This window comes from Anabrus simplex, chromosome 14 (genome assembly GCF_040414725.1).
Source record: "Anabrus simplex isolate iqAnaSimp1 chromosome 14, ASM4041472v1, whole genome shotgun sequence".
Taxonomy (NCBI): Eukaryota; Metazoa; Arthropoda; class Insecta; order Orthoptera; family Tettigoniidae; genus Anabrus; species Anabrus simplex.
Genome location: NC_090278.1, coordinates 102,027,674 through 102,053,496, shown reverse-complemented (window position 1 = coordinate 102,053,496; position 25,823 = coordinate 102,027,674). Strand labels below are relative to the sequence as shown.

General features: G+C 39.6%; 1 protein-coding gene across 1 annotated transcript in view; it reads right to left on the bottom strand.

Moving 5' to 3' along the window:
• LOC136885461 (uncharacterized) overlaps nucleotides 1–25,823 on the bottom strand; it is a 273,832-nt gene that overhangs the window by 124,743 nt on the left and 123,266 nt on the right. Inside the window, exon 4 of the mRNA XM_068230446.1 lies at nucleotides 22,555–22,695. The gene's annotated coding sequence lies outside the window, so the exon portion shown is untranslated. The remainder of the gene's footprint in view (nucleotides 1–22,554; nucleotides 22,696–25,823) is intronic.

Below are 25,823 nucleotides of genomic sequence, written 5' to 3'. Positions count from 1 at the left end.
GAGCACTTTCAAATACCACCAAACTGAACCAGGATCAAAGCTGCCAACTTAGGCTCAGAAAGTCAACGGGTTAACCATCGAAGCCACTCAGCCCAGCTAATAGGTTGCTTCTATTATCATCATCATCATCATCATCATCATCATCATCATCATATATAAAGTGCAAATAACTCAAAACTATGAACAGATCCTATGATGAAGGCTATTCCACGCACTATTTCTGATCTGTCCCTCAATACTTGCAGTAGTTGTACATAGTAAAAAGGTGAAGAAAATAACCATCAACATTTTTTTTTTTTCCTCATCGAGATAATTATCTGTGCTACACCTATCAGACACTTCACTTCCACTGTATATTGGCCTAATTCCTGGACAGGATAAGGAGTGCTTCTCCAAGAAGTATATACCCCTAATCAATAATACATACCTCTACAAATAAGTGTATCAAAAAGTAAAAATAAGAACCACACTAATTTAAATACCAGTCAATCGCTTATCTGGAATTAAACTTAGTGTCCTCATAACAATAACAAACAGACCAAGAAATTAATTTTACATTAATTGACTGATTTAACATTCCTTCCATCAAATGGAGTAGGAAATATCATACATTAAGGAAAATAATCTAATGGAATTATGGTTGTTTGTTGTCAAATCCACAAAATAAACTACTGTTTCTCATAATGTTATTTCTAATAAGGCATGGCAACTCAAGACCAAGAATACAAACAAAATAATAAAGATTTAAAAAAACACGCGAGTTCTGAACAGCATACAGAAATTATTACAAAAAGTACCACTCGGGCCTTCTACAGAATCAAACATGGCCATGATGTTCAACAGCATGACACTTGTTCTCTACTCCAAAGTGGTCTTTCAGCAGATCTATTACAAAGTAATTTATATGAAAATTTAAAACCACTGTAAATTATATTAATGTTTTCTAGAGAGAATTAATTGGCAATAACGATGAAACAAAATAGTTTCTTCACACTGTAAACTGTTTAATAAATATGCACTTTCTGATACTAAAATCTCTTGTACAAAACAGTCGGCATCAAACTGTGTATACTCTGTCCCAAGCTATAGCCTTCTGTATAAAAAAAGTATCTTAATTTTTCAAAAACATTAGTCCAACGTACAATGTCCGACTTTTGTCCCACTGCACCACAAAAGTGACCAGCAGTGTTTATGGTGCTATCATTTCAACTATTTTCATAATCGGTGCAAGTTCATTATATTATTGGCGAAGTGCCGACAAACCTCTGAATTAACTACTAAAGAATCCTCTATGACAATATGCTTCTTGTACTGGGAACATAACGTGTCAAGAAGTGTACAGTCACTAAAAAAAAAAAAAATGAGCACATGGTATTGTAAGTTCCCCGTATGTACACTTTCCTCAAAAACAAATGAACATAGAGATGTCTGTTGTAGAATACATGAGAGGTGAAATATATTTTGATAATTAAAATTAAATCTGACAGAATATTAAATGCTAAGAACATACAATTCCATGTGCACATATAGTTAGCAACAACTATTATTTTTCCTTTATTAATTTATCTTCACAAATGTTCTTAAAAATACTGTACATTATTCATAAACATTTGTTATCTGTAACTGGCAATGTCTACAACAATTTCTGCACAAAGTTATGCCTGAATCACACTCGTAAAAATCACTCTACATGGGCATTCAAATAAATTAATGTTCAAGGTGACAAGCCACTATTACAGAAAAACACATGGATTCTCAATTCTGAATTGATTAAATTCCACAAAAGAAAATAACAATGTTACATGTAGTCAATGATTTAATATATTCCACTTACTGTAGACTACTGATGATTTTTGTCTTAATTCAAAATAAATCCACCAGTCAGTACCTTTCACATGAATTTAATTTTTTCTTACAAATTTAACAGGACAAGTACTGAATGGTTGAATAGTTAAGTTCTCTTCAAATATATAACATTTGTCAATGAAAAAATGACATTTCATTCACTAGGATTTTTATCTTTTCCATATCATCTAAATTAAAACGAAGGCAGCAAATGCTAGCTTACACAAGAAGCAGAATGTAACAAATTATGAAACAGTTTACCTTCAAAATTAGTACATTAAAACTTAATTATTCCAGATAAAATTTAGGAAAATGCATCTTATTTTATGAAAAACAAATTTATTCATTATGCAGAACAAATCATAGATTACAGTACAGTACTTTATTTACTCCTGTATTATAGGTGTGGAAATAATGTGTTTAAATCTCATGATTAGTAAGTTATTCGAATATAGTACTGTGTGCAATATTCCATACACTGTATTATATTTATTAATTACAGTAACCTTTGAAGTGGCTCTCCTATTATTCCTGTAAAGATCACTGGTAATAGCACATTTCCACTAATATGATACAATTCGGACTTTTGTTAGTCCAGATTACGTGCGGTCCTGGTTTGGAGAATCTAGTTTCTACTGTACGCCACAACAGTCCCTATCCATTTTCATTTAACTTTAACAACCAATATCATTTCCAGAAATAGTAAATATCTTTACAGCAATTACAAAATGCACATACTGCACAAAATACACTTACTGATTAAACACATTTGGAAAATGGAATCATATTCTACGATTTGTATCTACACGCATATTGACCTTTACAGGACCAACTGAATACACATTGCCAATATTATGGAATCAGTTCAGATCTCAATACTCAAACCATAGCCAAACTCCCAGAATGAATCATTTCCACGGCGAACGTCAGAGGGCACTAACATCTCTAACAGTAACTCAAGTAAAGAATAAAATTAAAGTTCAGATTAACACTGTAATGGCCTGAATTACTCCTGACAGGTATAAGGAGGGGAGCAGAAGGACTAAGAAATGTAACATCTTCATGCCAATGAGGCCCTTCGTGGCAACTTGGTAAAAATAGGCCATTGACAGGTTAACAACAAGAAAAGCAGGTAAGTAACTCAATACTTAATGGGTGGCAGGATTTCAACTACATTAAACTGTATGGACCTAAAGTGAATATGAAGCATTATTCAAACAGAAAGTGCTATCAACCATCATGTTTGGGACTCACCATTAGGTGCAAATAATTTTCTTATTTAACTGAACCACCAATAAATGCTACTCCCAGAACCATTCTTTAGCGGTCCCTGAATATCTGAAGTATTGGTACAAAATAGGAGAGGAAGGAAATAACCATCAAACAACAAATTATTTTCAAGCAAAACTTACATCTCTCATAGATGGGAATTAAACATTTTATGAATTCTGGAGCAAAATATGAGCAGATTATATTTTGTCATGAACATTACACAAGTGCTACAAGACTACGCCATCAACAGTGTAGAAGATGAAATCTAAATTGACAAACATGAATTAAGTCAGATCCCTCACAAAGTACAGAATATTGTCCAAAGGAGGAAGATTAGATAACATTTTACTGAACATTAATTATTCGGACTGATGCTTTCACAGCCTGTGCTAATAGACATGGTAATGCAGCTTTCAGGCTATTGCAATGTCAAGCAAAAAAGGCAAGAAATTCTTTACATTTTGCAAAGACTCTGCTCTGCATATTTAGTAGAAAAATCACTTGTCCATGAGAACATTATTATTATTATTATTATTATTATTATTATTATTATTATTATTATTATTATTATTATTATTATTATTATTATTATTATTATTATTGAGATTTTCATACCAACATCGTATGGCATGGAGTGTCAAATGGAATTTTTCCCTCCTTTTCCTTTACCATCTTCCTTAGAGGCTACCTCTGTGGATTAGTGACAGTGCCACTCTGTAGATGCCAAGGTTGGGAGTTCACACCCAGCAGCTGTAGTCATTTCTGAAAGGAGGGAAAAATTCCATTTGACACTCCATGCCATACGATGTCGGTATGAAAATCTCTGGTGGTACATTTGGTGTTTACTTGACATAAGAATGACAAGACCTTTAGCAAAGACTGCATACGGAATGAGTTTATAAAAGAGGGAGCAGAACTCTAACACAACCAATCTCACATAAGTCATACCAATGCAATGGAAATCTAGGAATGAGCATCATTCTACTACACAAGAAAGAGTCAAAGGATGGTTTGAACAACGATAAGGCACCAAGTCTTATGTCCAGTCTGAACAAATGGTTTTCGAAGGTAATAACAAGAAAGCTGACAAAGCTCCTAGACTAGAACCTAACACGTAAACATTCAGGCTTTGGTACAGCAAACCACATCAAAACTCTCAACCAAATTATAGAAAACAATGAAGAACTTCGTTTACTGTTGATTAAGCAAGACATTTGACTCACTACTCCACTCATCACACAACAGGGAATAGAAACAAATTATATCAGTACTCTCTTGACAGTCTATAAAGATAATTACCACCTCTTGGACAGAGTTTCACACGACTACCACTGATATTTCCCTAATTTTTTATAGAACAAAAGATCTAAATAAATGTTATCATGAGCTATTTTTGTGCAAAACCAACCAAAATAGTTTTATGCTTTAGGGCCCTTTCTGAACCACCCCCACCTGCTGAAATATTTTTGACAACATATAAGTAAGATCGTACTGGGCCTTATTCTAAACTGAAATACCAAGTTTCATTGAAATCCACTCATCTGTTTTCCTGTGATGCTGTAAGACACAAGTCATTACAATGATATAAGTATTCTTATCACAATACAATGTTAACAGACCAGCATATCAAGGTTAAAAGCAATGCTCCATCAAATGATAAACTACAGTTTAATAATTTTCATGAACAGTACTACTTCTTACAAAGGAAAGGATTTATTGTGTCCTATTCAATACATCTTGCAACAGTAATATGCTGGCATTCTAACAACGCCAAGTCCCAGAGCGGGAATGATCCGGCTACAGACAGCAATGAACTGCTGTTTTCTGTTAAGTGTTCACTACCCGCCATTTCTAACAGTGCCTCCTGGCAGGGATCAAATAGTCTGAAAACTATCCTGAACCAGTGTGTCACGGACCAGTAGAACCAGAACAAGTATGAACAAAGGAATGGCATACAAAAAGTTATCTAAATATCCAACTACTTCCTGCATCCCACCAATACGCAGGCAGGCTGTTCTACTCTGGAAGCTAACTCCCTTGAATCATGCAGCAGTATTGCCATCTGTTGGAGATGGAGAGAACGCACATCACAACAAACAGTAGTCTTGTAATGTTACTGTTGATCAATTTTTATGGGCTTTTAGTCCTTCACATTTTGTTTCCAGCCGAGTGTGATATCAGGGCATCCATGTACAGGGAACCCACCTTCCTCTGTTCACAACTCCCTCTGGTCTCATTTTCATTTTCATAGCCAGTTTGGTAAAACAGTATGAAGGCTAGTTTACACGATGACACTGTTTTGCAACTGACGTATCTCAATATGCAAGCATGAATTGCAGTTGTGACACTAAATTAAGACGCTAGCAACGTTTTGTAAAACCAACCGGGTCACAGATTATAAACATTTTGATGTGTTACTTGGTTTGCAAACAGAAGTGGGGATGTGAAGAAATAGTGCAATATCTCAACTTTTTCACAGTGCAGACGAAAAAAACTTCCTTAAAATCCCACAAAATCGAATGCACTACTGATATTGAATCTTTCGAAAAGTAGTAATATGCATTGTAACTGACAGTTTATAAACTCATAAATGTAATACATCCTACTGGGAATACCTACACGAATTAACTCTCGATAAGGAAGATGGAAAACAATAAGAAGTCTAGTAGAGGCACGCAATAAATTTATAAGCCTAAAATTCCTTAGTTCAACCTTGCTCCTTCTACAATTATCTTTTTCAGTAAGGTTGCAGGACATCTTAAATGTCATCCTGTATTTATCTATTCCCTACTCCAAATTCGTATGTTCATTTTCTCAGCCTTTAGAGTCCCTAACAACATTGCAGCCATGACTGTAGTTGCTGTAAGAATCTGAGTATAGAATTAAGTAAAGTGCAGAAGATTCCATGGAACTACAACATGCACTTGTCTCTCCATGTAAACCATCATTGAGATCTGTTCCATAAAATTAGAATGAAACCTAGTGTCGTGTAAACCAGAATTAACACTTAAGTATTCTCTATAATGTTCATTACTTTGTACTTACTGAAAGGACCACTACAGTTGGGCCCACGTTTAGCACCACCGGCGTGTAAAAGTTGGCTTACACTGTTCAAAAATGGTCTGTTGCTATGGCAACGACAGAGATGTCACATTTAAGGAAGTTATGTAGGTTGGCTTGCTCTCGGTCGCTGTTGTGATATTATTCGTAGTAGTGCTGTATTAGTTGCTGGTTTATGTAATTTAAGTGTTTGTTTTCTGAATATTATTTTGCTTGTTAGTTCATTTTTGTAAGTTAATCAGTGGCTAGTTGTACAGTTCTATTCTCTATTTAACATGTGCATTTGGTGAGGTTATTGTCAGATTAGTGAATATGAAATCGCATATTTATCGGCAATGGCGTGTTCTGTCTTAGATGCCGGGATTATTAGGACGAGCTTAGGAACGGGTCAAAGTTGACTGAATTGCGATAGATCAATATAGTTGATTAAATATTCAACCTGTATGAAAGGGTGATATGCCGCAGATAGAGGTAATTATGACAACGCAGCGTACTTTGTAGTTACTGCTTTCGCCGCTCAAACGTCAGGCTTCAACTCTCGTGGACCCAACTATAAAGGCCTAAACTTTCTCATGTCTGTGCTAACGCTTAAATTACCATTTTACTCAGCGTGAATACAGTTATTGCGGACGTGCCGACCCTTTGCCCCGAGAATTTGGTAAGAAAAAAAAACTGTTAAAGCAAGGCCAATGTCGATCAAATAAGTGACAGAGTGAACAAGGAAGGATGTCAGTGCTGTGGGCATCATGGTGTTAACAATAGTGAAGGTAATTTGTCAGCATTCGAGCAGTAAATTCACCACTCATCTCGACATGCAATAGTGAGGTTAAGTGAACCAATCTACAACACTCCACAGATCACACACTTAAAAACCATCCCACCTTAACGTGTTACCACAGACGTTACATACCGACCAATTTGCACCAACACACAAATTGATTCACACAGGAGAGAAAATCTGCAGTTGCAATGAGTGTGAACAGACATTCACCGATATTTCATGCGCTGGTTCAGTCTGGAAAGGAGAACCACAGCTGCAATATAAGTGAGCAGACGTCCACACTAGAGAGAAAATCCACAACTGTAATAAGTGCGGAAAGACGTTTACTGAAATCACATAAGCTGCCACCAATCTCTTGTCCCAAAGGCAAAAAAGCATCCTCAAGCAAAGGAAAATGCCACTACAGCAAAATATCAATACCGCTGATGACGAACAAACAGGAGAGGGAAGTCACTAGTGCCCGAAGTGCAGCAAAGATATGGACAGGAGTCCCAGGCCGTAAAGTGTGACGGCCCATGTGATCGACGGCTACACAGGGAATGCGCGGGAGTGAGTATGGGGGAGTACAACATACTCAATCCCAAGAAATGTTCACTACTATGGTTATGCTCCGACTGCAGAAACGAAAACCAGAAGATAAACAAGGATGTGCCAAGAGACTAAAATAAAATTAGGGATTTGAAAGAATGCATGGAAAGGAAAGATGAAGAGAACAAGCAGGCCTACAGAGAGAGACATACTGAGCTAACCATTATGATTAAAATGCTGCAAGATAAAATCATGAAAAACAGCTCGAAGGATATACCCCAACGAGAAAATCATAGGCGGCAGCGGGAACAGCACGGATACAGAGACAGAAATCCCGGTACGCCATGCCACCGTAGTAGATCTGGGAGGTCCCGGACCATGGCAACAATGACAACCACCACTACTTTATAGCGAGCGCTCCCCTGCCATAGACTGAGGGGCAGGAGATCAAGACCAAGATCATTTTACACCCCGTGCACCAAGAATGATACAGAAGGGTACATCAACGGCGCCCGCCGGAAAACTACGTGCCGCAAACAAGACTGCATGGCTGTATGTAGGACGCTTGAATCCGGATGTAACCGCAAGCGATGTCGTAGACTACTTAAAAGACAAGGGAATCGAAATCAGCATAAAATGTGAGGAACTCGTCACCAGAGGTGAGAATAAAGCCTTTAAAGTTGGGATTCCCTTCGAGAGGAAGGAGGATGCTTACGACCCAAACTTATGGCCAGCGGATGTGATTTACCGGCCTTTTCGTTTTTGACCATGACATCCCGTGAGATGCAAACAATCAGGAAGTGAAGTTATTTCTATGGAAAATTAAAGGCCTGATAAACGCCACGAACTCGAACACCAGAAAACATTTTTGCCCCCATGTCATCGTAATACTGGTTGAAACCTTCCTAACTTCAGATTGGATTGCGAGAAATCACTACACAGTGAACAATCTGGCAGAGCAAGGTATGGTGGGGAGGCCGAAAGGAGGAATCACCTGCCTTTTAAAGGCTCACTTCACACCATTCAAAGCCATAGACAAAAATAACAATGTTCTAGTAGTGAAGACCAAATTGTGTGTTAATATGTGTGTATTTTCAGCTAGGTTTCACATCTTATCAGATCATTGATGAAATAGGCAAACAGAACGGAAGGATAACATCATCCTAGCAGCAGACCTAAATTGCCGAACTGACATTCCATCACAGAAAACAATAGAGGTCTTAGGCTACTTAGATCGGAAGACGTATGTCTGTTATAATGGCATTAGTACCATTGATCTCGTCTTTTTGAATCAAGGTAAAATAAAGCCAATAAATCAAGACATAATCCCAACCCCCTACCGGAGACACCAACTAGTAGAAACAACTTTCCTACTCAGTCGTGGCAACAAACAGGATAAGCCTAAAACATTGAAATTCTCAAGGAAGACTCTACACCAGTTTATTTGGGAGACAGACAACCAGGCAGTCTCGGAAAAGGCCCGGAAAGGAGATCTTGACGAAGCAGCAAATATGCTCATCGAACATCTTTTACAGGCGAAGTCATACCAGAGGCCGCCATAATGAGAAAATCTAAACCATGGTTTGACGACGCCTGTTACAGACTCCGTAGGACTACATTGAAAGCTGTGTGTGGGGCATACAAAGATCCAACTGACGATCATCTAAGGGAATATTCTAATCATAGGAAGACATACAAAACCCTCACAAAAGAAACAAAGGAACGGTATCAGGAGCAAGAGGAGCGAAGGCTGATAGCGGCAGCGGATCAGTGCCCATACAAAGCATTGAACCCAAGGCAACCAAGATAATGCAGAAGCATCCCTATGGAGACATGGGTGACTCACCTTAGCAATGTACTGCTATACATGGATACTCGATCAACGGATACCCCGGAGATCGAGGGGGACTCTGACTTTGACATGGAGATATTCACAATTGAGGAAGTAGAGGCCGTTATCCTCTGCTCAAAAAATAATAAAGCTTGTGGCCCACACAATATATGTTATGAGCACCTTAAAATCGCTCTCCCAGTGTTAAAGGAAGCAATAACTTCCTTCCTGAATGAATGTCTCAGGCTAGGAAATATTCCCCACAGCTGGAGAAGGTCCACAGTAAAACTGTTGTATAAAGGAAAGGGAAGCACCGAGGGCCCGAACTCCTATCGAGACAACACCCTGGAATGCGTGTTAATCAAAATTCTAACAAAACTCTTATGTCAACGCCTCGGAGAAATTGACCCCAAGCTCGCGGAGGAGCAATTTGGCTTCAGAAAAGGAAGATCTAGAACACAGGCCATCCAATGCCTGACAGTCCCAAAAGGAAAATTACATGCCATATTTATAGACTTCTCCAAGGCTTGACACGATCAATAGGAAAATCGTCATAGAGAAGTTAGGAAAACAAATAAGAAACGGCTACACAAAACAGCTTATCGCGAACATCCTGGCCTCAGATTACATAGAGATAAACGACAGAATCACAACATCAATCCAAATAGAACAAACAACCATTGCATTGCAAGGGAACACAAAGCCCACTACTGTTCATCGCAATGGCAGATATCACACAGGTAGTCTCGAAGCAAGTAATTCTATATATGTATGCCGATGATATCGTGCTGGCCTCGAGATATGAAAAGAAGCTGCAATCTGCATTTGATCTGCTGCTGGAATGGGCAGAAGAAAACGAACTTGCCCTAAACAAAGACAAAACTGTGTCACTGACTTTCTGAAAAGGAGGCAAACCAGCAGTTTTTCACACACACAGAAAACCACTGGAGAGTGTCTTTAATTTCAAGTACTTGGGCATGACTCTCCAGACAACTGGCAACGATTTTACGCTCCACATCAACGATAGGATCGGCGCAGCTACGAGGGGCATAAACGACATCAGACAGCTGAGAAAACGCTCCGTCAAAACAGCCTTGGAACTTTTCATCTCAAGGTTACACCTGTCGTAACATACGGATTAAACAATATCTGGACGCACTTCAAGCTGAAACACCTGGAAAAGCTAGAAAAACAAAAGACGACTTTTTTGAAGGTTCTGTGTGTCTCAAAATACACGCCATCAAGACTAGTTTACGAACTAACACATGAATTATATTACGTGGAAGAGCTCCACCTCCACCTGCCGCTACAATCTACTCCAGCATAGGTGCAACTCATGGACAATCTACAAGCAAAGTAGAGACACACCTGGCGGGATTTTTACATCACTGACGCAATGACCTGCAACGATTGGAAATGGGGAAACTATGAACTAAGGCATATGGTCACACGCTTTGCCGTACGTGGCTTCCATCATAAGCTGTGCAGGTTGAAGTTTCACCAACCAGATGCAGAATGTGTATGCGAACGCAGCAGCGAATATTGTGAAAGGTATCGTGTGATGCACTGTACACATTAAGACTTGAATCCTTGACGTCGTCCTGTTGTAACGACTAGCCTGCTAGCACTTGTGAAGTATTCTATATTTGCTTTTTACCTTGTCTGCATCATTCTTTCTTTTGGCTATTTGCTGCAATAAAAGTTTTATTTTATATCAATTTTTCTATAAATCTGTTCAGCCATTTTCTTGTGACTTGGACTACGCAACAAAAGTCTAATGTCACGAATATTTGTATACCAGGCTATTTAAACTCTGCGCCTTCTCTACGGCTATCTATGCCAAACCTGCTTCCTCGGGAGTGAGATGGCTCTGCCATCTATTTACTCATGACATCTCATGGACTAAAAGAAATGAATAGCTTAAGAAATTTCATCTTCGTTATTGGTAAACTTGCTTGAGGATTTTTTTAATGTACCGAAGTTACCAACATTTCAGCTGGTTCCTCCTCTATTGTAATCTAAATTATCATACGCTTATAATATGTTCTCTAGCCAATCAAACCTGGGAGTGTGTATGGAAATTCAGCCTATCAGCATACTGTAGTTCAATTTTACACATTCCAGGTCGGGTGCCCTTCACCCCATGCACTGCCCTGTTCCCGGCCACTTTCCAACTATCTGCATGCATTCATATAAAATGTCAGAACTTCACCAACCTTTGAAGGACTACTGTGTTTTATTCTGAAGGCCTTCCTGAATAGTCCCAGTACTCTTTCCTTGTGTGGTTGTCCGAATAGCAGGTACCTCTGTGAATAGTCACACAACATACTTTGCACATATATCTTGTTTCACTGCGCTTACCCTTGCTCGAACACACACGACACTGGTTTTGTTTTTCTTTGCACCAGTTGCTGGAATTTTCTCTAGGATATGATCCCTTTTTAGTCCGGATATTCTGCTTGGAGGGTCCTGAGTGGGGGCTCTCTTTACAGAGCCAGAATGAGAGGAAGTTTGGGGCCAACCATTCCCTAGCAGCTCCCATCAGGAACTGCTTGTACCTCAATTTTCTTCGGAGATTTAGGAAACAGAACAGCCCAAAAGCACAGTTCACTGTCTAGCAAAGAGGAGTATTGGTCTGCCCGATCTACTCCCTTCATAAATCTGTTACCGAGCTCAATAGCTGCAGTCGCTTAAGTGCGGCCAGTATCCAGTAATCGGGAGATAGTGGGTTCGAGCCCCACTGTCGGCAGCCCTGAAGATGGTTTTCCGTGGTTTTCCGTGGTTTCCCATTTTCACACCAGGCAAATGCCAGGGCTGTACCTTAATTAAGGCCACGGCTGCTTCCTTCCACTTCCTAGACCTTTCCTATCCCATCGTCGCCATAAGACATCTGTGTCAGTGCGACGTTAAGCAAAATAGCAACAAGAAACATAAATCTGTTATAAAAAAGGATGAAAATCGTCCCTGTCTTCCTATCTGGCATGCACGTTGACCGCATAGATCAGGGCCATCCAAACAGCGCTCTGGCCACGCTCTAAGCCAGTGCTCCGAGCGCTTTTGAGGGAAGGTAGTTTCGGTAGGGGTGGAAGGCGCTTGGCTGGCTGAGCGAGCGGTCTTCGCACCATGCCGAAGCGAGCAGCAGATCCATCAGTAGCTAGCGTAGTCCAATGCGCTTTGTTGAAAGAGTGTAACTACATCAGTTTCGCAGTTGTAATGACTTATCATACATAGAAAAGAAAAAGGAGTGGTGAAGCAGCTTTAAAGCAGAATGAGAAATTTCATTTTTCTGTACAGCTTATGAAGAGCATGCCAAATTTTTAGTGTACCACCGATATTTAATGTGTTTTTGTAACACAATTTGGAACGGCACTACAGTGCCAACCACAGGGATGATTACGGTGATTTGACAGACGCCAGTCGCCAATTGAAGTTGGAAGAATTGAAAGAAAATTTCAAGCAGCACTGTTCTGTAAATATTATAGTTTTAATTTTGAAATGCTTGTTTACAAATGGGGATGAAGAAATGATTGAATTATCTGAAGAACACTAAAATTGTGACTTTCCTGACAGGAGATAGAGAGCGAGGTTGGTGGACCCATTTTACGAGCAAATTACAAAAATTCTCTGCGAATTGGCAAAGTTGGGAAACTCTTCGCGGAAGGGAACATAATCAAGGAGTGCCTAACAGACGCGGCGGCATGTATTTGTCCTACGGAGCTAGTTGAGAAATTTGACAAAATCTCTCTTCCTCCTCAAACTGTGACCACATTTTGCATCCTTTTCCATCGCCTTCGACGAATTAAGCGACATTGCGGACACAGCTCAGCTCGTTATATTCATTCCAGGGGTGGATGACCATCTTCGGGTCACCGAGGATTTCCTGGACTTGGTAGCTCTCAAGGACACCACTACCGGTTTCGATATTTTCCAAGCAGTAGAGGGTGTTTTTGAGTCAATGGGAGCTGCTGAGTAGTGTAACGACGGATGGATCTGCTGCTTTACGTGGTCTACGCACGGGGTTCCTCAGCTATGTAAAAATAAAAATGGCTGAGAGCGGTACTACCCTAATGGCGGCGATCCAGTGCTTGATACACCAGGAGGCAATCTTTGCAAAAGTCACCAAGCTTAAAGACTTAATGGGAACAGTTGTGCGAATGGTAAATTTTCTTCGCTCCCATGGACTCGCACACCGTCGATTCAAAGAGTACCGGACGAGTTGGCCGTGGGGTTAGCGGCCCGCAGCTGTGAGCTCTCAATCGCTAGATAGTCGGTTCGAACCCCACTGTCGGCAGCCCTGAAAATGGTTTTCCATGGTTTCCCATGTTCACACCAGGCAAATGGTGAGACCTTAATTAAGGCCATGGCCGCTCCTTTCCCATTCCTGGGCCTTTGTTGTCCCATGGTCGCCATAAGACCTATCTGTGTTGGTGCGACGTAAGGCAAATAGCAAAAAGGAAAAAAAAAAAGAAATTCAAAGAGTTCTTGGATGACATCGAAGCGGAGTATCCGGATATCCTGTACCGTGCAGAAGTAAGATGGCCGAGCAAGGCAAGGTACTTTATCGAGTTTTTTGCGTGCGGAATGTAATAGATACTTTTTATGACATGAAGGAGTGGTCCGAAGTTCTTTTGCGTGATCCTAAGTGGGTGGCGGACTTTGTCTTTTTAATTGACTTTACTGCCGATCTGATTACTTTGAACACTTCGCTTTAGGGCAAAAAGCACAATATCTGCGATTTGGTGGAAGCAATTCAAGCGTTCAAATGAAAGTTGATTTTGTGGGAAAGCCAGTTGCGTGCAAGGAACACAGGACATTTTCCACTGCTTAAAGCAGTGAAATAAGGTGTCGACTTTAATGAGTACTTGCAGGTAATTTGCCAGTTACAAGAAGAGTTTGAAAAGAGATTTTCAGAATTATCAGAACCCCAAGCGGTGTTAGATGTATTCTTTCGAACATTTTCTCTTAGTGCAGACGGTGCTCCACAGCTATTTCAATTAGAGTTGCTTGAACTGCAGTGCAATGTTCGTCTTAAAGATTGCTTTCTAATGTCACGAAGTTTAGGAGAATTTTACAGCAGCTTTCCGCAAGAAGAATACCCCGTTTTGTATAGACATGCATGTAAAGTTCTGTCAATGTTCGGCTCAACGTACATTTGTGAGCCTTTCTTTTCGGTTCTTCAGCTTACCAAAAGTAAACATCATGCAACAATGAGCGATAGAAATTTGTGAAATTGTTTAAGAATAGCTGTACCCAGAAATATTGTAGGCCTACTCAATTTGGAGAAGATTGTTTGCTCCAAAACTAAAAGCTCGTAAAATCGACTAAGTAAGAGTCACTCAAGGTCTGTACTATCTGTTCATATTGGTAAAATTTTGTTGAATTTTCCTCCCAGATATGTTCAAATTTCAGTTTTGAATAAATCACATTACTGTATTCTTTACTTAACAGTTGATTTCGTTTCCTGCAGATTCCATACATCGGAGTACCTTTCGATTTGTATATGCGGTATATTTGTTATGGCAAAACAGCCCTATCAATAAATGTCAACAAACCCACAAAAGCCGTCGGCCGCATGACTGTACGTACGTATCTAGTCAGCGGGATCCGAATATCGTCCGTCTCAGGTCTCCTCGCTACCACACTGTAGTGGTGGTAGGGGAAGGAGCGCTAGTCTGACTGCCCAGAGCTCCCCGAGCGCGGGCGTGCTCTCGGAGCGCAATAGCTGGATGGCCCTGGCATAGATGCATCATAAATTGTAGTTATCATTCTGACAAATCTTATCCTTCCAAACTACAAGCAAAACTTCACTTTTGCACATAAAAGTCATTTCCCCTTTTGTAGTAGCCTAAAATTGTCTTTCAGCTCACATGGCAAACCACGATTCTCTCCAATAGTTCCACAAACCCGAGTTCAATGCTGGAGGTTTTCGGCAATACTCGCTATTATAGTAGTTATCTTGATAAATGTGGTGCCACATACGAACATAAGGCTTCATGACAGATCAAGTTTCTTCCCTTCCCCTGTATAAATCTCAAAGTGACAGATGTAACCTGTTTTACTCTCGTACACCATTCAGACTAAAATACCATATCTCACTAATTTCCCTGGATTACATGTCCTGAACTTCAAATGCCCACGCCATGGGATAATCCTTTCATCTAATGACAGCTGCTGCTGCTTCGCTTTGTCAACAGACTCAAACTTGGGTAAAAAGTAATCTAACAGAGGCTGAACTCTCTGTATTCTATTGCTCACATCTGTTTTCAATTCAAATCAAAATCTATTTGCAAATGAGGTGTCTACCTCGGTGGCAAATGGTACACTAAAACCCATTATTGTCAAGCATTAAACATTACATTAACAAGAGAAGAAGAAATTTTCCTAGAATACAATATTAGACAATTTACACTAACATTTTTTTCTATTAAACACACAGCTTATCCTTAATAAATGTATATTGTTTACAAAATTCTACTTGTAATATCTCCTGTACTTACAAACATAGTCAACTCATATACAGTATGTGGAATTACTTCAAATAATACTATACAACTGGTATAAGATTAAAATTTACATTGCATTTATTTACTTATTTTTTACCCATTTTGGAACCTAAGTAGCATAACGCCCTGCTGCGTCGAAACCAGGGCCCCTTTTGACACCGCTTTTCAGAGATCCTGAAGGGCCTTCACAGTTACCGTAGCGGTCCCAGGGCCCTCGAAGTCCCCACTGTACTTCACCCCTACAGGCAGTCCCCTACTTCGGCTGTCCAATTTCCATAAACCAGGGGATAGAATTAATTTTTTCACACACATTTTTTATTTACAATAACCTGCACTGGTCGAATGCCCTCTAACATTTAATTTATTTTCTCTGTTGCTGTTTATTCTCTTCTTGAATATCTGTACAGATTTTGGAAAAGGATCAAACACTACCCCTGGTAAACTGTTCTACTCCTTCACGCCCTTCCCAATGAATGAAAATTTACCCCAATCGCTTCTGCTAAAATTCCTTCTAATTTTATACTTGTGGTCAGTCCTGCCGATATAATTATTTTCCAACTGAAGCCTCTCATGGATTTCTCCCCATGCTGCTTCTGTACAGGCTCTATATAATCCTGTAAGTCTATTTTTCTCCCTTCTCTTACGTAAAGTTTCCCACCCAAGTTCCTCTAACATTTCTGATACACTACTTTTTTCTCCTGAAATCCCCTGTTACAAATCTTGCTGCTTTCTTCTGCACACTATTTCTTTTATTCCAATAATGGACGAACCATACTCAAGTAACTTTTCGCTTTTAGTTCTTTGTTGCATCATTTAAGTAGCCTCATTATGACATGTAACGATCTGTATGCTTTCCCAACAATGTCATCAACATGACCCTTCCAGTGCAAATTACTTTCAAATCTTACACCTAAGTATTTGCACTTGCCATCTTTTGGGATAACTACCTCAACCAAAGTATATTTAAATTCAGTTTTAAAGCTCCTGTTTGTAAATGTTGTAACAGTTGATTTGCCTCCATTAACCTTCATATTTTCTTCAACGCATTGTTGGATTCTCTCACGGTCCCTTTGTAATTCTGAACAATCCTCAGTGTTTATATACAATTGTCATCTGCACACAATCTTATTTTTGATGTTATATTGTTCCCTAAATCATTTGCATTTATTAGGAAAAGTAATTCCCTGTGGATTTCCCTTCCAAACTTTCTCTTTCTGTGATACATGATTTCCTACTTTGACTTTCTGAACCCTTGAATTTAGAAATGTTCTTATCCAACGTGTCCAATCCTATTCCTCCCAGTTTCTATAACAATATTCCATGTTCCACTCGGTCAAACTAATTGGCTTCCCAAATCTAAGTGATCTAGTATGTCCTGAAATCCCACCAGTTGTGCCTCACAAGAAAATTTCCTACTAAATCCACACTGGCTCCTCACGAACCAATTTTTATCATCACATATCCCTCTGATGTACTTTGTTATTAAACTCTCCAGTATTTTACTAACTACACTGGTCAGGCTGATTGGTCTGTAGTTCTCCAGTTTCCTTTTATCATCCTTTCCTTTATAAATTGGTATTATTACAGATTCGTTCCTTTCCTTTGGTATTACACTATTATTTATGACATAGTTAAAGAGAAATTTTAAATAAGACACTATGTACCACCCCGTTGTCTTTAATACGTACCCAGTAATTTGATCACTTCCTGCTGTTCTGACTGTTGTGGTTGAAATGCAGATAGGTAAGTGTTTGTTGAAACCTATTTCGGCTCAGTTTTTGGAAATATGAGGGTTCCTATTAGGGGATCGGTTGACCAATTATCTTTCAGACACTTTCTTCACCTGCCCCATCAATATACACAAAGCAATAATTTCCCTGCTAGTGACATTAGTCCACTTCAGTGTTTTAGGGGATATGTTATGAGAATGTGAATTTTGCTCATAGTCTGCTCAGCTACATACTGAAAGAAATCCTCACCAAACATAAGTCCTGCTACTTGTCCTATGTTTCCAGGTTTATTAGGCCATGCCTTTATACCAGGAGCACCTTCATAATCTTCTGGCCTAGGTTCACTGTTGTCCATAACCCAGGTGTCAGAAAACACTACATTATTTACAATATTTAGAATATTAACTCCCATAACACAATTATCAGACTTGTTCTGCATCCTGTGAGTCCCACACCTTGAAGATAAGGCGATATCTTTGTCATCACTTGAAACATTTTCGTTACAAGATATGTCATCATCGAACTCCAAATATTCAGCATCACTTGGACATTCGGAGCCTGTATCAGCACATAATTCACAAATAATTTCATCCCTGTCAAAATAGGTGTGATCTCTGGGCACCACCATCTTGCAGACTGCATGGCTCTTTAAACTTTGTAAACATGTTGTCAGGAAATGTAAAGAAAAGCAATGATATGAAGAATAATCAAAAAGAAATGCGACTATCGATTGTGTAGAATCATACGTAACAAGTTCTGGTATACCTCAAAAGATAGCACTAAACTTCAGTCTGCTCCTAACAAGAGATAACCCAAGCGCTTCCTACTCCTCTGTGAACCACGGAAACCCTGGATCAACCACCACAGCCAGTATGGTAAAACTGTAGAAGACAAATGATCAAACACTATTCTCTGTAACTTCTGTTATGTAATGTGTATCAGCATAACGACTAGTAACATATTTTAGAATTATTAAATTGTAGGCCTACCTCTAGACTACCATTTCACTTAAGATGAATGACTGCAAACCAATCTTCATTAAATTCTGTTGAGCCATTTTCTAATGATGCACGTTCATACATGCAGAAATAACAGAAAAATTAAAATTTAATTTCCATCTTACTGTGACAAGACCGATACAGAAATAATTCTGAGCAACGTACTAAGAAACTCTTACACGCTACGTAGATACTGAAATCAACATGTGATGACAGCTTTCTAGATATTAACACAGCTAATGTCAACATTATTATACTAATTCACATACTTCTTAAAAGAGCCTCCGCGGCTCAGGCGGCAGCCTCTCACCTCTGTGCTGGACAAAGCAGGGGCGGGACAGGTTTTCCGCCCGGTACGCCGGTTTTCCCTGTCATCTTTCTTTCCAGCAACACTTTCCACTATCATTTCATTTCATCTGTCAGTCATTAATCATTGCCCCCAGAGGAATGCGACAGGCTTCAGCAGCCGGCACAATTCCTATCCTCGCCGCTAGATGGGAGCTTCATTCATTCCATTCCTGACCCGATCGAACGATTGGAAACAGGTTGTGGATTTTCATATACTTCTTGAAATAGATTTCCTATCACCTCTTGGTTCAAGAAGAGACAGAGCCATAAGACAACACTATACAGTTGGGATGGACTACAAGAGACTAATTGATTATGTCATCTCAGATGAAGAAACGAGCAGAATGGTAACAGATGTCAAGAGTATTACCCAGGCAGAGTTTTGACAGTGACCATTTATTAATAGCAGACGTGAGAAGCTTCTATGTGCCAAAAATACACAACAGAAAAATGCCAAAAATCAAGTATGGGAACTCCAGAAAACAGGTAAGAGAACCGAGTATCAGAACTGGATTAAAACCTTGTTACCAAGAGATGAAAGGAAAAATGGAGAGGCAGAATGGACCAGACTTATGGACACATTAAGGAAACAAGTATGAAAACAAGGGAGAAATCTCATGCGGAAAGAAAGGGATCAGGAGAGAAAATAAACCGGATCTTACTACGGACAAGGCAAAGATCGGAAACCTCAAATACACCGAAATAAGAAACTGGACGTTAAAAGAACAATTACAGAAGAAAAAACCAAGGCATGGAAGATATTCACCCAGCAACTGAAGGAGGACAGCATAGGCAATAAGAAACTACTGTATAGTGATATCAGAGATAAAAGAAAACCAATGAATATCATAAAGGCACTTGAAGATTAAAATGGAAATCTGGTTAGGACAGAAAATGACTTGAGAGAAGTCCTGAAGAACCACTTTGACCACCTACTGGATTGACCAGTTCAAGAACAAAATACAGAACTGGAAATCCAAGCCTACAATGAGGAACCTCCCATCATCTGGACAGAAACTGAGGCAGCCTTAAAATCTATGTCTAAAAGAAAATCTTCAGGTGCATACTAACCGAATGCAGACATGATAAAGACAGCAGGCAGCTGCACCGAGTACTAAATGCCGTACGAACAGACAAAATACCTGAAGATTGGAGCAAGGGCATTATAATTCTCATTTAAGAAAGGCAGCGGGGTTATTCCTCTATAGTTTGAGTTTCCGTCAGTTAGAGGAGGAGAGATAAACAATGGATCTAATTTTTAGCACCCGCATGCTGATGGAAAAGTATTGGGAGAAAGGCAAGAACCTGGTCACTTTATTACTGGATATAGAAAAGGCCTATTATAGTGCCTAAGGGGAAAAGAAATGTGCCTGAAGGACTGGTAAGGAAAATTCAGATGTTGTACAAAGACTGTTACTAGCTGTGTACAAATTGGGGAAGGTTGATCATGGTTTGAGACCAAGAGTAGAGTTCAGCAAGGAGGTGTATTGTCCCTACTACTGTTCACTGTTAGTGACAATATAATGAAGAACTTCGAACTGAATGCAGTGGCCTTCGCTGATGATATCATGATTTGGGGTGAAACAGAAGAGGAAGTACAGATCAGACTCAACATATGGAAATCCCATTGCAAGACCAAGACAGTAGTGATGGCAGTCAACAGAGATGTAAAACTAGGAGATCACCAGCTAGAGTGTGTGGATAGTTTTCCTTACCTTGGAAGTGTAACCTCTAGTTATAATTAGGTCAGAAAGGAAATTACAGAGTGGAAAAGGGATCAGAATTCTACCAACAAGTAAGAACACTTATGGGATGACACGATTCCAAAACCAGTGAGGTGTGGAGCCTCGTGGCTAAGGCGGCCTCTCACTGCTGGGTTCCATGCTTCAAATCCCGGTCGCTCCATGCGAGATTTGTGATGGACAAAGCGGAGGCGGACAGGTTTTCTCCCGGCACTCCGGTTTTCCCCGTCATCTTTCATTCCAGCAACACTCTACACTATTATTTCATTTCATCTGTCAGTCATTAATCACTGCCTCAGAGGAGTGCGACAGGCCTCGGCAGCTGGCATAATTCCTATCCTCGGCGCAAGATGGGGCTTCATTCATTCCATCCCTGACCCAGTCACTGACTGGAAAACAGGTAGGTATTGAAGCGTGCACCCTCACAAAAAGAGATTCATCAAGTCTGCAAGCATCAGACCTGAAATTTCTTAGATCCACCATCCAGAAGACCAAGATGGACAAGTTAAGAAATGAGGTGAGGAAAGAAGCCAGAATCAAGACATCCCTATTAGACTGAATCGCACCTCCAGACTATGGTGGTACGAGCATGTGATGAGGATGGAGCCTACGAGAACAGCCAGAATAAATTTGGAAAGACAAATGGAGGGGAAAAGACCTGCAGGAAGACCTAAAACCTGATGGATGGACATGATCAAAGTTGATCTAGTTACCAGAGGATGGACAGTGGATGATTTTCTCCATGACAAGTTGTATATGGACAGGAAGAAGTGGAAGAGACTAATGAACAGTACCTGGGAAACTGGAACTGTACAATGATATCACCTGTTGTCAGTCTCATTGGGAAGGTTTTTATCAACAGTCTAAAGAAGCAAAATTCAACAGTAAATAGGCTACAGCAAAAGGACATTACTACAATGCAGTTTATTCAGTGCTCTTATAGTGATAATATTGTTTGTGAACAGTTTTTGAAAGTTAATCTCAACCTTGTGTCTTTTTAATGGTGTTTGTGTTGTTTGCCCTGAACCTATTGGATACGTGCATACAGGAAGTGAACAGGCAAGTAATGTGTTCAATAACGTGTTATATTATTTGCTATTACATTTTATTGCATATCCTATAAGAAGCCACGTGATTATTTGAAACCAGTTACTGGATTGGCTAAAAGAGAGCTAGTCAATGAAATGAGCAAGATTTTCTTGGAACCCCAGTTCATGATACAATTAACTCATAAATAAACTAAACTCACCAGCTCTCAAGCAGCGAGCCAGCTTGGACCTAGCTCTCTCGAATTGCGTAGTTCAAAAGAGCAAGTCTGTTCATTAACAACTCATCGCTAATGTAATGCTGTCACGGTACGTTACTTAAATCTATTAAATAAACTATTTAAAATAGTTTATGTTGGGTCCACCTTGTCAACACACTTTATCATACATGTTTCAGGAACAATATGCATTCCGTTCATTAGTGAAGTCAAATCAAGGAATAAAAAACACTAACACTATCTTTTGTTTAGCCCACATTTTAAAGAAGTATTGTATCCTAATTAATCATGTCAATGAATAAACTAGTGAAGTATTATGAAAATGATTACATGAAATTTTAATATTTTGATGAATGAGAATACCTAAACAAATTTAAGTAAGGTCTCTCCGCGAGTGAACCCAACTAGAGTGAATAAATTACCCTCAACACGCCACTTTCAATCAGTTTCAGTAACGACGCTGTCTTTATTGGAAGAGCAATCTGATGCGAGAACCATCACAAAATATGCTAAGCACATGGATATGACGGCAAAAACCACTGAACAAAGTAATCAAAGATGAGATGGTTACAACAAATCGTGAACATTGATATTTAGAAATAGAAAATATAGTAAAAATGTTTGAACAAACAATATTGGCACAATAACTTACATGTTTTGTGTGCTGAAAAGGACGACCACGATCACGCCTTCCTGTACGTACACTGCGCTGGTTGTCCAAATCTTTCAGGTCGACTACCTTTTTTCCCTTCATGGACAAGCATATGTACTGCAGTCAACAAAATGTACTTTTCTGAAATGAAAAAAGTCAGTAAAGCAATAAGTTCCTAACAAAATATATCCTTCAACAGTTAATTCTGTCACCAGAACCGTCTACGACAATCTTAGAAAGAATACACAATTCCCAACCAGAGAAAGAAACGCAAGACAACCAAAGGGAAAGGAAGAACAGGCATAATGGTTTCATCTTGATAACAAGGTAACGCTTTCACATTTACCACTGATGTGCATTTAGGGCCAGCACATTCCCTATCAGCTGTTTACCGGGTCTTGTATTAAATAATTACAACTAGTCAGAAACTTATCGAACATCTCCCTTGGCAAATCATTCCTCTTCCTATGAACAAATATTTGCTCCTTCAATTCCAACTTTATCTTCACATTACGATATTTCCTGCTTTTAAAACCTCCACACATGCTCATTCCTCTGTTAATCTCATTTCACACCCTGCAGCATAGCGCTCGGACAAGCAGCTTGTCTCCTTACTCCCAAATTTCCCCAGCCCAAAGACTATTAACATTTTCGTAAAACTACTCTGAAAAGGCCCAAAACAAATTGTGCTGCTTTCCTTAGAATCTGCTCCAGTTCTCTAAACACGTAATCCTGGTGAGGGTTCCATGCACTGGAACCATACTCTACTTGGGGTCTTGCCCTCTCGTTCACATCCTTACTACAGCCTGTAAATACCCTCATAACCATGTGAAGAAATATGTAACCCTTATTTACAAGCTCGTTAATGTGAACCTTTATCTCATGCCAACTTCACATGGGAAACCATGCTGGAAAGTACACCTTTCTGCTTTTTTTTTTTTTTTTTAACACAAGCTTTCTTTTATACCACAAATATGCTACTATCATAGTGCATGCATTAGCTAGGAGCTAATAATCTGATTCTTAAACTGCCTCAACATGTGACAGCACAGCATCTGTTCCGTAATATTATAAACCTGCCCATCAGCGTTAAGGCCTGTGGTTTGAAGGGTCCTGTGCTCGATTCCTAGCCAGGTCTGTTTATTTCCTCTAACTCGGGCACTGAATTTTGTCGCAACACACTTTCCATACAGCGCTACCAACCACCACAAAAACACACATTATTTACTTATATTTATCGCATGGCCTTTATGCAGGGCATATCCGAGGACATGTTATATTTGAGAGCCAAGGGCGACCTGCGCCTCTGGATGTGGGACAATAATAAAGTACAGAGAACATGAAACCCAGTGTCGGCATGTAGCCTACTCTTTGCGACTGCTCAAGACATAACGTCGCAATCTGGCGGACAAATCGCCAACAGCGGCGATTGCCCTCGCTCCTTGTGGATCCTAAGGACAGGTTTAGAATTGAATCCAGGCTTTTGGCATGCAACTAGCGATTAGAAATTGTACACCATCATGTCTTCTAATCTGTCAGACAATATTCTGATGGTGATAATTTTTCACCAGCGGGACTCGAACCGACTAACCACGGTGTCAAGACCATAAAGACTTTACATGTTAGCAACTATAACCACCAGGCAGGCGATAGTGAATACATCCCTCCAAAGAGGGGCAGTAAAACAATGCCAATCAACATGCGAGACCAGTGAGCTATAGACAATACTGCGGTATGCGACCAGACTGGTGTGACTAGCTGTACGGCAGTGAAGTACGACTGACTTACACCATAAACACTATAGAAAAATACTGGACACTTCCGTTTTCTCCCGTAATAAACCGACATGTCGACAGCGCTGGCAGCCCGACCTTAAACGTCAGGCGACAATATTGAAATTACAAAAGTTGCAGGTGAAAATTGATAGAAATAATGAAACTAAATAATGATTTTGCTTTGTTCTACTACGAAAGTTGAATTTACTATTATTTTAGGAAGGCTCGGCTTGTGCCGGTAACATAATGGGCTGACTCGGCCTAAGCAAGGAGTCACCCTCTTGATTATGAAACTATAGATACAAACATCTACAAATATTATACAGAAATAAGTACAGCATATACAATAAATAAAAACAACTTCTCATTTTGTTATTATTATTATTATTACTATTATTATTATTATTATTATTATTAATAATAAAGCGACTTTATTGTGGTGAAGTTAGGGCTCCTGGCCCTTTCTTACACTTATCCACTTCATGTATATAAATGAGTTGTAATTTGCAATATAATTTCAACAATTTCGCATAGTAAGAACTTCAACAATTTAATTTTAATAGGCTATATACTGGCAGTATAAAAACTGAAATGCCCTCATTTAAACATATTAAATCTTTACAACCTGAAGTATAAACTAAAGTATTACTAATTAAAGTAAACCTCTCCTGCGAACCACGAGACCTTGCCGCGGTGGGGAGGCTTGCGTGTCCCAATGAAGCAGATAGCCGAGCCGCAGGTGCAACCATATCGGATGGGTATCTGTTGAGAGACCAGACTAACGAATGGTTCATCGAAAGAGGGGTAGCAGCCTTTCGGAAGTTGCAAGGGCGGCAGTCTAGATGATTGACTGATATGGCCTTGTAATAATACTCAACATGGCTTAGCTGTGTTGATACTGCTACACGGCTGAAAGCAATGGGAAACTACAGCTGTAACTAACTCCCGAGGATGTGCAGCTCTCTCTGTATGAATGATGTACTGATGATGGCTTCCTCGCGGGTAAAATATTCTGGAGGTAAACTAGTCCCCCATTCGGATCTCCGGGTGGGGACTACACGAGAGGGGGCGATCATCAGGAAGATGGATACTGACATTCTCAGAGTCGGAGCGTGGAACGTTAGAAGTTTGAATCATCGTGGTAGGTTAGAGATTTTGAAGAGAGATGGATAGGCTAAAGTTAGATGTAGTTGGTATAAGCGAAGTACATTGGCAGGAAGAACAGGATTTTTAGCCAGGCGACTACCAAATTATCAACACAAAATCTAACAGAGGAAATACAGGAGTTGGTTTAATAATGAATAAGAAAATAAGGCAGCAGGTAACCTACTATGACCAGCATAGTGAAAGAATTATTGTCAAGATAGACACCAAACCAATGCCCACCACAATAGTGCAGGTCTATATGCCTACTAGTTCAGCAGATGATGAAATCGAAAGAATATATGAGGAGATAGAAGATTTAATACAATATGTAAAAGGTGACGAGAATCT